The following is a 15,317-nucleotide window of genomic DNA, read 5'->3' as shown; positions in this document are numbered from 1 at the left end:
CCTGATGTGGGGCCTGATCCCATGACCCTGAGATCATGACCTGAGCTGAAACCAAGACTTGGAAGTTCAACCGACTGAACCACCCAGGTGCCCTGTTTTGCATTTTTGACGTAAAAAAATTTTTAAAGAGGAAAAAAACGGACATTTTAAATTTAAAAATATTACTCCTTGTAAACTGACTGTTAGTTCAAAGGGAACTAGCTAGTTAAAGGTGGAAGTAGTATATATAAAAAAAATAAGTATGCACTCTGAACTTACTTTACTTTTAAAGAAAGATGAGAAACAACTTCCAGAAGTGTTCTTGAGCTGTAAATGTGTCTTTGACTGTGGTCATCGCTATTTCCCCTGTGAAGGACGGGAATTTTCCACACGAGTCTGAGAAGATTAAAATGGTGAATGAGAGTGACTGTGATGAGCTAAGATGTGTTTTTAGAATCACTGAGGGTCCGAAGAAAAATGAAACAAAGTGATCCAGTGGCAGAGTTGAAGGAATATCCTGTCAAGCAACACCTGAACATCTGAAGGCAGGAGTGTTTGCTTGGGCTGCTCTGATGGGAACGGCGCACAGGGTGCGAAGGCCCCAGGTCAGAGAGGTGAGTCTGGACCGGGACAGCTGGAGCATTTTCCTGCGAGGAGAACCAGCAGAGGACTCTGGCTAAACTGATAGCAAAGGTAACTGCCAGCATGGCTGGTGGGGAAGCGAAGACCTTGCTCCTGAGATTTGGAGGATTACAAGGGTGAAGCTGGAAAATCAGTAATCCCACAGGCTGAGGCCTAGAAGAGGAATTTCTGGACTGGGGGAAAAAGAAAAAAGAAAAAAAGGAACTTTCAGTAGGGAAGAGGCAAAATGTCTCTGGATGATTTATATCAAAGTATTGTAAAATTGTTCTCACCACTTGCCTAAACTGTCTACCCTGTGAAGCACCCCCACACACACACCCCGGGATCCCTCTGCCACAGGAAGTTGTGTCTGTATATTGGCACCACAGTGCACCCTGGATGTCCAAAGGGGGAGGGTACTAATATAATGGCGGAAATTCTGCTTCACAGAATTTGGCTAAGAGCATTATGCATGCCACATTTTCTTTTAATTTGCACAGGAACCCCATGTAGTCAACATTATGATCCCTGTTTCACAGACATGAAGAGAAAGGTATGGCCCAGCTGGTCGATCCGCCTCTGTCTGCTCTGAGCCCAGGCCCTCGTTTCCCATTTCACCACACCCAGACGTGCCCTCTGACTTGGAAATGGAGATTGAATTTAGGTGAGTCAATTTAGATACATCGAGTGGAGGTATCATCTGTTTGGCATCATTAGTACTAAAAGGTGTGATAAAGCTTCAATATATTGTCTAATTTCCCAAAGATTCCAAGGAGACACTTAGCTCGTAAGACCCAAAAAAGCAGAAACACTCAGTTCTTTAAGTGAAAAAATTACAAGTCGTATTGTTAAAATGCAGAGTCACTGTATCTCTGGTGTTCATGGAATTAGATGCACTTAGCTTCCTAAGCAGGGCACACTATGTCCAACTGGCCTGAGAGACCGAGGAAATAACATATGACTAAATGTAATTTAGAGATGTATAAAGATAACTCTTAGAGGAAACCATTAGCAGGTTTATACCATTCCTAGATTTTTCTTTTCTATTTTTGTATTACAGCATAGCTGTTGATAATCAAGAAAGATTACCTGTTTCTGGGGTGAGGGAAAAAAGCAATCAATTACACTAAATCACAAGTATAATTTGGGGGGACATAATAAGAGGTAGAAGTGATGAGTGACTTAATTGAGGTTGCAGCAAAGAATTTTAATGAGAACATTTTCATTCATTCATTCATTCATTCATTCATTCATTCTTCACTCTTACCTTCAATTGCCAGGCTCTGATAAGTATGAGAGAAACAATAACGAGTAGGACATAGTCCTTCCCTCACAGAACTTGCAGTCCAGTGAGAGTGACAGACACACACAAGCTAGCAACACCAAAGAAAGGCTTTATAAAGGAAGGATGAGCAAGAGGCTGTGAGGGCCAGAAGGGAGAGAGAGAAGTGTCTGTTGCACCAAGAACCTGTGTGGCTGGCTGTTAAAGCACCCCAGGGGCCAGAGGCCAGCCCCAGTCCCTGGAATGGCTGCCAGCGTAGCAGCTGCAGAGCTGTGGTTACAACGTCGTAGTAACAGTCAGAGAGCAAGATAAAGCCAGGACTGGCAGCCTCAGTGTTGTGGTTAACAGGTGTTGAAACAAGTATGAAGAACATGTGAGATCAAGCCACAGCTGGGTTTTGAGAGGTAAGTGCTCTGTTAAATGCATGAAGAAATAACACAAGCCGGCAATGTTGATACCTGACTGAAGTTTAAATCCATCTTCAAATTAGCAGGATCCCATGACTTTTCCTATGGTTTTTCTAAGCCTTACTACTTGCCTGGATTGTAGCTCTAATTTGGAAAGGATGGCAGTGTTGAGACCAATGTTCAGAGGTGAGAGATGAACCTCTGTGAGAAAATGGCTGGAGTTTTGGTTAGCACTTCATTTGGAAATTTCTCACCTGCGAATTCCTCGTGCTCTGTTCTTCTTCCCTTAAAATTTGCAATGCCCCATCCATCCATCCATCCATCCATCCAACAGCTAAACATATATCAAGTACCTATTGTGGGCTAAACGTTAAGGACACCCAGATAATCAAATGCCATTACTACTCTCTGGGAGTTGAATCTCTATGGGAGGCAACACTTAAACAATCCCATAGGAGGTAATAGTCATAAAATATACACTGGAAGCACAGTGGAGGAACTGACTGATCTGCCTAAGAAAGATGTCACAGTATTCGACAGGTGACCAGGTTTAGGTAAAGATTACAGCGGCAGGAGATGAATTGGAAAGATAGACTGGGACAGCCATACAGAAAAGAAGAAACACTAGTTGCATTACAGCTTTAGCCCCTCTGAACTTGTGAGCTGAGAAATAATGGCGTTTGCCCTAGTTGACCTTTGCTTGGCTTCTCCTCTTGTACATTAGCCCAGTCATTTCTAAGACAGTTTTGAAGCAGGAAAAGTGCATAGGCAATATCTCTCTGTCTCCCTTCTACTTCCCCTCCATCCTTCCCAAGAGTGCCTTCTGCCGCCAGCCTTCTTTCCAGCTTCTTTTATTCTGGTGACCTAACAGACGGCCAGCCGGAGACTCCCTTCCGCATGGCTTTGCTCCAGGCTCCCATGAACCTGACAAACACATTAAAAAGTAGCTTCCCTGTGCTACTTCTTAACACAATATACCTGACTCTTGGCAGAAGTGATGAGGGTTTTACAAAAGTAAATTTTTGGATCTGGCAAGTATACGCACGTCTATTTGTTTGTGTGCTTGTGAAGATTTGCGGGGAGCAGGGAGCAGATGTTTCTGGGCTGCTGAAGTCATCACCTGGGTTCACACTCCTCTGAGAGTGAGGAGCTGGCCATATCTATCCACTTTCATCTCATTGGTTGTTGTGGTTGTGGTTCTATCACCCATAGTCTGGTGGTGGGTAGCTATGCCTGATTGGAGCTCCACCGTACACGCTTCATATGTTTAAAATATTTATAATCATTACCTGTAGAGATACAATAAATTGCTTACCCTAGCAAAGCCACCACTACAACAGATTTCATTCATAAATTCCCACCCCATCTTGATGAGTCCATAGGCTTCCTGCTATAAGAATAATTGATGTTTAATGATATGCTTTGAACAAATTAAAGACAGAAAACATACATAGACAAGACTATAAATTTTTTTTTTTTTAGATTTTATTTATCTATTTGACGGAGAGAGATCACAAGTAGGCATAGAGGCAGTCAGAGAGAGAGAGAGGAGGAAGCAGGCTCCCCGCCAAGCAGAGAGCCCGATGCGGGACTCGATCCCAGAACCCTGAGATCATGACCTGAGCCGAAGGCAGCAGCTTAACCCACTGAGCTACCCAGGTGCCCCAAGACTATAAATTATATGATGGGTTTGTTTCCAGAACTGACAATGACTTACAAACAGACAGTCATCTTCTATGAAATCACAGATGCTTCCTGAAGCCTACTATTCTGTCTTCCACACACGGCCCCTTACAGGAGATACCGATTTCTAATATAGTCCCCATGTTCCAAGTGGGGGTTCTACAAGTGAATGGGATGAAGAGAGTGTTTCATATTACCAGGATGACCAGGGGACTATAACTCTTTTGGTAGAAGCAAAAACCTGCATTGTGGAAGTTAAGAAGGAGCCATTCATTTTGCAGTGTGCGTGGTCTAAGCCTTTTATGTTCTCTGGTGGCAGCGTTGGGAGGCACAAGTAAGAGATGATAGTAATAAGCTCGGATCTTGCAGATGCAAAATGCTGGGCCAAATACTGACTATAAACGATTTTGCCAACTAGGGATCCAACACTGGCACTTAAATTAAAACGTGAGAGCTTCTCTCTCTCTCTCTCTCTTTTTTTTTTTGCAAGACCTCTTTTCTTCCCTACAAAGAAACAGGCCTACAGCACTCTTTTCTACTAGCTAAAGACCTCACTAATTCTACTGGGGGGGTCTTTAGCTTCATGAGCAAAGAGAGATAGAGGTTTTCTTTTAAACCAACATCCTAAGCCAGTCAGCTGGGAACTCTTCTACACCTCAGGGAAAGGTAAAAACAGTAACATGCTCTGGGCGGGGGGCGGGGGGCGGGGAGGATGTCACAAAGCGGGTGTGGGTAGATTGTATAGACCTTCCTGACAAGCGCTGTGAGCTAAGCTTTGGCTGTGATGTGAGGGAATTTTTAAAAAGACTCATTGGCAAAGGTGATGAGCTACCTCCACGCAGTCCTGAGAAACAATGGCTGGAGGCTGGTGAAGTGGAGTCTGGAGAATTTTGAGCATTAGTTCCTCTCCTAAGCTGAACTCCTTCCCGCTGTTTGACAGTTGCTATGTACAAAGCAGGTTAACCCAGTGCCTTGGGTAAAGGCAAATCCAAACTGAGGGTCCGCAGAAGCATTATCCATCTGCAGCTTGAACAGGGCGTTCGCATATTAGTACAGAGCCCAACGAGCAGCAGGAGGGCTGTTTGTGCTGGGCTTATGTTTGCTGTGTTTCAAAACTAAGGTGAAATCTGGCCTCAGATCCCTGAGGTCTAATTAATCCAGTAATGAACTGAGACAACTTGATAGGCGATGTTCCCACCCAATTCCCAGACTGTTCTGTTCTGGGAAGATATTTCCTAAGTTGAAAATGGGGTAAATGTAACGGGTCCCATTCAAAAATAACAAATCTCATTGTAAAGTCGTCTATGAACAAATCGAGCTGGTGATGCCTTAAAATATTCCTCTGTTCCTAAAGTTATATTCAAGAGTCTTATTGCCGAGCAAACATGATAGGTTTATTAAATACCCTATAGAATAATGTACTTGAAGTGCCTGCCCTATCTTATGCAATTTTTCTATTTAATCTGAGTTGTATGTATGCTGCTGCAGCTTCAAAACATCTGGGCACAGCAATTTTTTTTTTCCCCTGCACCTGCAAGGGTAAGTACACACATAAACAAAAAAGAAATTAAATCTTCCGCAGAGCTGGGGAAAAAAAGAACCCAACCAGCCATGAAGCTCAAGGGAGCAGTATGACAAGTGCTGAGCTGTAAACAAGCTTGAGAGGGATTTAATTCTTATGACAAGTGCCAGTGGTGGCATCTCACATGGACTCAGCATATGCACACATTTCAGAGAGGAGCCACACAGGATTTAATGCAAATAGAAAAGAAAAAAAGAAAAGAAAAGAAAAGCAAAAGCTCTCAGTGCATCAGCTTCTCCTCGTCTATAAATAGCCAAGGAAATCAGGATGAGCGAGTGTTGTAATTATCTTGATTTTCCGAATTTTTGCCACTCAGAAGAGATTTTTAGACTCTCCTCCTTTTGCTCTTTATAATTATAGCTGCTGTTCCAACCTCTGCCAAGGGTTGGTGGTTGCAATGTGATATTCACCAGGTGGCTTCTCTACAAGCAGAGAAAATTACCAAGTTCTCTTGGTCGGCCCAGTTTTGTCATTTAGGAGCCAAATCAAAACTTCAGAGGGCAGCCATTCATCCTCCTGTGACAGTCACTTCTTCATTTTTGTTTGTGACTTCTAGACTCAGGTGCTGTGGGGCTCCCGCACTGGAATTAAACAGTATGACTAAGGTACCAGAGTAGCTGAGCTCCACGTGGCATAGAATCTCAGATACCTATGTCAGGAGAGGATTAGAAACCAAGTCTTATGACAGCCCAGAAGCTGAACCCCTTCCAAATATGAAATGCCATGTTTGATATCCTTATTTACTTGATGTATTCAAGTCCTAGAATGCAGGGTGGGAAAAGGGTTCTCAGGGAGTGAATCTTTTTTTAAAGAATTATTTATTTATCTCTTTGACTGGGAAATCACAAGTAGGCAGAGAGGCAGGTAGAGAGAGAGGGGGAAGCAGGCTCCCCACTGAGCAGAGAGCCCGATGTGGGGCTCAATCCCAGGACCTTGAGACCATGACCTGAGCCAAAGGCAGAAGGGCAACCCATTGAGCCACCCAGGTGCCCTCAAGGAATGATTCTTAGAAACAGACAGGTGGGATGGAAGATCCTGCTTGTTTCTTACCTAATATCCTTCTCCTTTGTCAAGATTGGGTAAACTGCAGTCCTTAGGCGAAATCCAGTTTGTTCTTTAATAATAAAGTTTCCTTGGAACACAGTCTCACCATGTATTGCCTGTGACTGCTTCCACGAGGCAAGGACAGAACAGAGCAGGTGCAACAGACACCCTCAGACCCTAAAGATGAAACCATGGTGTTTTACAGAAAGTTTGCTGATCCCTGTCTTATATTAACAGAACCCCATTTTTATCAGTGTCTACATGAAGTTTTTACTTTTATTTTTTCGAAGTTTTTTTTTAAATTCAAGTTAATTAACATGCAGTGTAAGTTTCAGGTGTACAATATAGTGATTCAACACTTCCATACATACCAGTTTTAAAAAAAAAATTCACTTTCTTTAAAAAAAAAAAAAGACGTTTATTTTAGAGACAGAGAGAGAGAAAGAATGTGTATGTGAGAAGGGGGAGGGGCAGAGGGAGGAGAGAAGAATGCTGAATGATGAGTCTCTGCTTGGGGCTCCTTCTCAACATCCTGAGATCATGACCTTGAGATCAAGACCTGAGCTGAAACCAAGACTCAGATGCTTACCCCACTGTGCCACCCAGGTTTCCCCTACCTCCCAAATTACTTTCTTGTAGCTAGGGATGGCCGTGTGATCTAGTTCTGCCAATGGGATGCAAGAGGAAGTAAACTGGTGGGACCTCCAGGAAAACAGTTGTTTGTCTAAATTGTAAGGGGAGAGTTCCCTGAATCTCTTCCCTAACAGTCACCCACTTTCATGGTATTTCCATAGATGAGCTCTGCCTGGTGGTCGATAATAGCATGACGTGATGGCGGTGCCTCTGGGGCTGAGCTGCTAAACGTGACTGAATTTAGTTTCTGAGGAAAGTGGAACCAGATAACACTCTGATTCTCTATTTGAAGACTTTCTTATTATTCTATTTCTGAGGAGGCAAAAACCATTTCTGAACGGTTTCTGCCACTCTTCCCACAGTGCTTCTCCCCCTTTCCCCCGCTCTCCTCTCTCTTCTCTCTGCTGCCAATCCCATGCTTCATGAGGCAGGGAGTGAGGGAGTGGGAGACTTCGAAAGTGGGATGAGCAGGGAGTCCGTAAATAATCAGCGCCTTTTCCTCACTCACCCCATGATGTCTTGCTCAAACTGTATCCAAGGATGGACTTTTCTCAAAATGTAACAGCTGCAATAACAGAGTTGGTCCATGCCAAAATGGCGGCTTCAGTGGGGATACTACCAAAACCATTCCACAGCCCCCTCTGCTTCCTTCCCTGGTCCTCAGTAGGATAGTACAGAAAACCTTAGATAAGACATTAAAATTCCTGTTCTTTTCTCACAAAATCCAAAGGGAACATTCAGTCAAAGATTCTATGGAAAATAATGTATCTGATACTTTTCCTCCTTACGGTCCTAAAAAATCTACAATCAAATATGATCTCACTTTGTGTAAGACCCATGTTGATTTTTAAGATACAAAGAGGGTCAAGTTCGGGAGTTGAACTCCTATAAATATTTACTTGTAGGAATTTTTCTTCATATTTAACTGTGGTCATTTGTGTGAATGCTCCTATCTCACAGATATTCTGGAAAGCATAAAAGCATAAAAAATACATTTGCTCTTGGCATTAAGAGTAAACATTATTTGGTCTATTAATGCTATTTTGATTTGGTTATAAATGGTCTGCAGTTTGCTTAGCTTTTCATGGTTGGTTTACAAATTACTGTAGACCCTAGCTACCATGCTTACAAAATTTTGTAGAGCTATAATCAGAATCTATAAGGTACTTAGTACTTCAAATAATTATATTTCATATTTAAATCAACCATTCTTTCCTCTTCCTTCTTTTGTGAATAACATCGGATTCACCAAATCCCCTTCTCAGAAATGGCTTTAAAATCAAGCATAGGAGTGCCTGGGTAGCAAAGTTGATTAAATGGCTGCCTTTGGCTCAGGTCATGATCTCAGGGTCCTGGGGTCAAGCCCCACATTAGGCCCCCTGCTCAGTGGAAAGCCTGCTTCTCCCATTCCCTCTGCCTGCTGCTCTGCCTACTCATGCTCTCTCTCTACCTCTCTGTCAAATAAATAAATAAAATCTTTTAAAAAATAATTAAAAATTTTTAAAAAGCCAAGCATATACCTAGCCTACTCAACATGCATCTCTGAAAATAAAAATGGCCTGGAAATACTCCCAAATTAAAGCAAAGCAAAACAAAACAAAAAGCACTCTAGAGTTTAAAGATTCTGAGTCAGGATGACAAATGTAAACAGACTGTTTACTTGAAAAAAAAAATCTGCAAACTTGGAAGAACACTAGAACTTGCATCACTGTGGAAGGCAGTATTCTACCATGATCCCCAAGACCCCCACAGCCTGGAGCATACATCCTATACATCCTCTCCCCTTGAATATAGACAACACCTGTGATGAGATATCAGATATCAGGTTACTAATAAGTGAGCTGACTTTACTTATTCCAAAGGGGGATTATGGAGGCGGACCTAAGAGATTGGGGGTATGAAGGGGCTTACAGAAGTAGCCACGTAGCTACACCTGAGAGCAGTCTCTAGGAGCTGAGAGCAACCCCTGCTCACCAGCCCGCAAAAAAGAGGGGCCTCAGTCCTCCAGCTGCAAGGAAGTGAATCCTGGCAATAACCTGAATGAGCGTGGAAGAGTCCCCCAGCCTTCAGATGAGACCCCAACCCTAGCCAACACCTTGATTTCAGCCCAGTGAGATCCTGAGCAAAGGACCCAGTTTACCCATGCCTGGACTCCTAACCCATGGGAACTGTGAGATAATACATTCATGTTGTTCTAAGCTGCTAAGTTTTTGATGATTTGTTATGCAGCAATAGATATGCAACTATTACAATCACAGACCCAAAGCCTACCTCTGATAATAAGCCCTACAGCTATGAGAGCTACATATTCTGTTGTGGGGAAGAGATGTCTCCCTTTAGAACTTTCCTGCTTGGATGGATGGTATATTGACTGCATGTGGTACTTGTTAAGAATCCCTTAAAAGTTCATAAGAATGGTTTTATCAACAGTAAAGTAAATTAATTCACCAATTCATTCATCCAAAAGTTTCTGAGCACCTACCGCAAGTTAGGAATGCTTCCAGGCACTGTTTCGTAGGATTATTTTATATCTTGGTACCATTTTTTCTTTTTTCTCCTCTAGATACTACATCCACCCTACTTATCTTCTGAGGTTAACTTTCTGGATTCAACTAATGGAGTAACAGAAAGAGGAAAGAGTAGAAAAAAAGTGAAGTTAGGAAACATACTTCCCTGGATTTTTCCCTGTTGGGTTACTTTGAGCTAGAGGTATCCTTCCACTCTTGTTGGTGTTTGCCTCCTAAGTACCTTATCTCAGGACAGCCCCTCCCCCAGCCCCCACTCTACCCCTGGACGGGAAGAGTTCCCCACTGTTGCTAGCCCCGGAGTACTAGATTCTTCTTTGTGGTATACCTAAACCCTGACCACACCTTTGTAAACAGTTTCCTTATCAAACTCCTTTCCTTTCTTTGATGTTTGACTCCGCTATCTCCTACCAAGACCGGAAAGACAAAGCACCAATGATCCCTTTGAAAATGTGGTATTTGGAACCACTGGATCAGGGAACTTAGATTCAAGTCTCCATTCATCCTCTACATAACTACGGAAACGTGGTCCTTCCAGGACACTCTTTCTTTATCTTATCTGTACAATGAGAGAAGAGGTTTAAAATATCTCTATGGTTTTTATCAGGGCTCATAATCTATAAATCAGTAGGTGGGTTGTAAAACTCACTCTTTGAGATATTCAGAGGAAATGCAGTTTCCCGATTCAGGCTTCTTCGTGTATCTCAACCCTTTCATGTTGGAAAAACTATATTCAGGCCAACATACTGAGCAAATAGAGCTATCCCTTTAGATAATATTTAGTCTCTTTAGGTAAAAAGCTCAGCCTCCTGAATTTCTTAGTTCAGTCTTCAGTCCCTTTTCCAGCTTCTTTCCAGGATAGCTTGTGTATGGAAGAGTTTATGCTAGGTGATCTCATGACGAAAGAAAGGAGTCCAGCTCCCTGGACTTGCTTGGTACCCTCTGGTCCTTTGAGCTCCAAAGCACCATCTCATACTGGCCTCACTGCCAGCCTCACTCACAGCTTGTCCTTCAGCCTTTCATAAAGTCTAGAGCAGAAGTTGGCAAACTTTTAAAATAAAAGGCCAGGTAGTAAATGTTTTAGGCTTTGTGGACTCTAGAGTCTCTGTTACAGTTATCCAACTCTGCAGTGTGTAAACAAATGGGTGTTTATTTGGGTTGGATTTGACCCATGGACAATAGTGTGCTCACTCCTAGCCTAGAGGTTCCTTGGCTTACTTGGCTTCCCCCCATTCTCTCTCATATAGATCCTGCCCCCTTTGCATCCCCTTTGTCCAACCATGCAGGACTCCAACTGGCTCCATTTGGAACCCAGGTCTGAAGGTTCCACTGATTCCAAGGTAAGCCCTCAAGGCCCTCACTCAGAACCACGGCACATGGGAGTAAAGGCTCTAGTCTCCTTCTATGGTACCAGTCCCTGCACTGTTTGCTCCTCAGTTTAGCTGGTGTTTCCATAGCCACCCTCCCTTAGACCATTGTCCCAAGAAGAGAGAAAAAAAATAAGAACTCTGACAGCTACTATGTCTGTTCTCTTCTTCTCTCTATCCCTTAGAGTCAGAAGGATCAGTTTTTTCTCCTGACCTTTATTCTTTCTCTACCGTATTCTTACTCTTAACTTAGGACAATAAGCTTCATGGTCTAGCTCACTCTAGTAGAAGGAATACCTTCTCTGTAGTATGAGAGAACTCTTAGAGTTGATTCTTCTAGACTTAGTTTTTGATATGTTCAAGGGGAAAGAGGAACTTTGAAAATGTTACCTTGAGAAAATAATCTTATTTGAGGACTAACATCTTTTTCTGCACAATTCTATTTTCAATATCAAAAGCTGCACATTAACTCCTCCACTCTCTTTACTTATGCCTTTCGGAGCCACCACCACTAGTAAACACTTGTAAGTGGCTCGCTGGAATACAAGACTAGGGGAAAGTCTTGGATTCAGGAAACAAGCACCATGAATTTTTTTTTCTTAATACTACCCTGTTGCAAGAGACAGGAGAAGCAAAACGAAGCAGCTGCATAAGATGCTCCAGAAAAGCCTTCCTAAAGAGTCATATAATCCTTTATTCAAATAGGAATCCATCACTCACCTTACTCAACAGATGGCCTCTGAATGAAACATCCTGGTGTCTCGGAGGCACCACTGACAGGGATGGGGTGTGAGGAGTAAAGGAAAGAAGTTGAGTTTTAGGGTCCTACAGAATCACATTCCCATCTCCACTTTGCCCCTCAATTGCTATGAAATCATGGACTAGTTCTTACTGCTTGTGGGTCTCGTGATCCTTATTTCTAAAATTAGGCTCAATATGTAAGGTAAATACAGCTGCCTACAATAGGGCCTGATAGCCAGTATGCTCGCTGAATGCACTTTGATAGCTACGCTGTTATCAGTAGAAGTCTACAGTGTTTTTAATTCAGCCAAATTAGTGGATACTCACAACTGTTTTGTAAACTGTGTTCTTATAAAGGGGTTTTGAGTAAATTGAACTGTGCCCGGATTGAATGGGACAGCGCCTACCAAGTCTCTGCCGCCTTCCACTGTTTCTTCAACCCTTACAGGTGGCCCCCAGCAGAGGAAAGCAGTGGTAGGTTTGTTGGTACTGGATATCAAGCGCCATTTGTGATAAGAATTACACAGAGTTGCCTTTTCTTTCTTCCTATTTATTTACTTAGACTTTGCACTTTTTAAAATCATAATTCTTGGTTGTCAGAGAATAAACACGCCAGCAGGACATACCACTTTAGCTGACCAAACTGACATTTCGACCTTGTAGTTCATGTCAGGAAGAGAGTGGCTTTCAGATTGGTATAAGCAATTCAATAGTTTTAAGGGTTAGTTCCGTTGGTCCCACTCGCAGCAAACAGGCAAGAAAAACTTGCCCCCTCTTCTTCTGGCTTCATTCTGAATAATACTTACCAGGAAATGCATTAAATTAAGTCAAATAATATGGGGCGCCTGGGTGGCTCAGTCGGTTAAGCATCTGCCTTCACTGAGGTCATGATCCCAGGACTCTGGGATCGATCTGCACTGGGCTCCCTGCTCAGTGGGGAGTCTGCTTCTCCCTCTGTCTCCCACTCCCCCTGCTTGTGATCCTTACTCTCTCTGTCAAAGAAATAGATAAAATCTTAAAAAAAAAATTTTTTTAAATGAGGTCAAACATTAAATACGTTCAGAACTATTTGAAAGTCAGCGCCCATTGTTACATTCCCCACAACAAATTCACTCCAGAAAATAACTAGATTCAGTAGGATGCTCACTAATGCTGAGTCTTACTCCACTGATTTCTATTCTCTGTGGACAAACTCACTGTTATTGCCTGAAGATTGTTTTATGGATTTTAGTTTTTTACTTCCCGTGAAAGAGTTCAAATGGCCCCCGCTGCTGGACCTATCAAAGTGTAGCTGCAGACATCTGCGCGGCATTTCATGGTGTTCTTGATAGTCCCTATGCTTATGTAAATATAATGTGACCGACCTTTGGCCCAAGCAGTTTAACTTCACCTGGAGAACTTACTGGGGGTAGTGGAGGTGGGGAGAAGGGTGAGTTTCCTGAAAACTCATGCAAAGAGGTGAAAATATGTCTTTGGGGAGATACTTTTTCTATGCAAATGAGCAGGTAGACCAAAGAGAGGAAAAAAACTATACCCTCTTTTTTTTTTTTTTTAAGATTTTATTTATTATTTATTTATTTGACAAATAGAGATCACAAGCTGGCAGAGAGGCAGGCAGAGAGAGGGGGGGGGGAGGAAGCAGGCTCCTTACTGAGCAGAGAGCCTGATGTGGGGCTCCATCCCAGGACCCTGGGATCATGACCCGAGCCGAAGGCAGAGGCTTTAACCCACTGAGCCACCCAGGCATCTCTATACCCACAAATCTTGCCCAGGCAGGAATTTCATAATAAGAATGGAAGAACTGTGGAAATCAATATAAGAAATGGATAGCACCTCTCTGGTACCATCCTATGCCCATTCGGCATTTCTTCTACTACCCTATGTCCTCTCCTGTCTCTCTGTGTTTGACCTGGGGAACCCTCCTCTAACCTCCCCTTCCTGTCTGCCATTCCCTTGATCCTCATTAGGATGTACTTCTAGATCCCTGGCCTGGGTGATGGTTTTGCTAATGTGGTGCCCTCATAATAGGTATCAATATGTCGACTTTGCAAGCTACTGTCTTTAAAGTCTAGAACAAGCGTGTGAGTAGCCTGGGACTTGACTGATTCTAATGGAGAGACCATCAGTCTTGAAAGCAGGACATTTGGGGAAATCATTATGGACTAGAAACTGCGCTAAGAGACCAGAGTCCCTGGAGTCATACCTGCTTAATCTAAGCAATGAGCCAGCTCAAAACATGCATATTAGAATATCAAGATTAAGTTTGATGAGGATAGAGTTGCAAGACTGAAGGAATGTGGTAAGCATGTGAAAAAATATGATCAGAATCTACAATGCGCTTGGGGCTTCGAATAATTTTTCCCATTAGTTAATTTATTTTTCTCATGAGCAGCGGCTGGGAACAGAGTAACTTGCCAAGTACTCACTGTGCACCAGGAACTGGACAGAAGCTTTGTAAATATCGTCCAAGTTAATCTTTCCCACAAACCTGTAAAATACATAGTGAATCAGAATTCTAGGCTGGAACTCAACAAGGGTTGAGGAACTGACATTAGGACTGGTTCTTAAGAAAATCTGTGAACCTCTTCCAAAATGGTGACTTCCCTGAACCCAGCTGTCTTGGATGAGGTCTGAGATGAGAAGTGAGGGCGGCCACAGCTTCCACATGCCCAGTGCACAAGCCAGCTTGCATCCACCTCACAATTCTTCAAACAGCTTAGTCATGCTCTTGGTTTCGCTCTAAGTCTTAAGTCCATATGTCTTGTCACATTGGTGAAAAAAAGGCTGTTGGGAATCACAACAGTGATCTAGTAAGGGAGAATCAACAGGTCAGAGATGCAAGGAAGCCCAGGTCCCTACCCAGGGCCCATGGCTGTTGATAGTGGTAGGGATGAGTCCTACAAGAAGAGGGGGCCAGTGGCAGCATCACTGACATAACTCAGAATTCCTTACGTCTTTAGCTTCACAGTCCATCCTCTCTCACCTCTCCTGTCTCCGCAACTTGACACATTGGTGTTTTCCCAACACCTCTTGAATAAGAGCTTCTCTGGACACAAAGATGGATACCACTAAAAATCTCTACAGATTCTGATGACTGAGCATGCTTTCATTTATTCAACTAACAGTTATAAAAAGACTGTATATTCAAGGCATGTTTGGGTGCCGAAATAAGACACAGTCATGTCCTCAAGCAGCTTGCACTTTAATCCAGGAGAGAGAGAAGTAGACAAGAAATTGCAATGCCAGGTGGTGAGTACCCTGACAGTTGTATATACGGGGGAAGAGCAGGACAAAATGTCAAGGAAGGTGTTCATAGAGGGGGCCAAGTTGAATGAGGAGGAGCTTGTGACTAGATAATTGGGGAAGAAAACACCCACGCGGTGGCAGTAGCAGGTGCAAAGAGAATGAAAGAGTCTAGTGCCTTCTTAGGGGAAAAATGGGTAGAAAGGTTCA

At 43.0% G+C, this 15,317-nt stretch overlaps 1 long non-coding RNA gene across 1 annotated transcript; it reads left to right on the top strand.

Moving 5' to 3' along the window:
- The first annotated feature begins 277 nt into the window (after positions 1-277).
- Positions 278-15,108, top strand: LOC116590626. The gene is made up of 3 exons (XR_004285683.1): positions 278-593; positions 1,140-1,264; positions 14,990-15,108. It is a non-coding gene; the product is annotated as an uncharacterized LOC116590626 (long non-coding RNA).
- The last annotated feature ends 209 nt before the right edge of the window (positions 15,109-15,317 follow it).

This window comes from Mustela erminea, chromosome 5 (assembly GCF_009829155.1).
Source record: "Mustela erminea isolate mMusErm1 chromosome 5, mMusErm1.Pri, whole genome shotgun sequence".
Taxonomy (NCBI): domain Eukaryota; kingdom Metazoa; phylum Chordata; class Mammalia; order Carnivora; family Mustelidae; genus Mustela; species Mustela erminea.
This window is presented reverse-complemented; position numbering and strand designations above follow the sequence as displayed.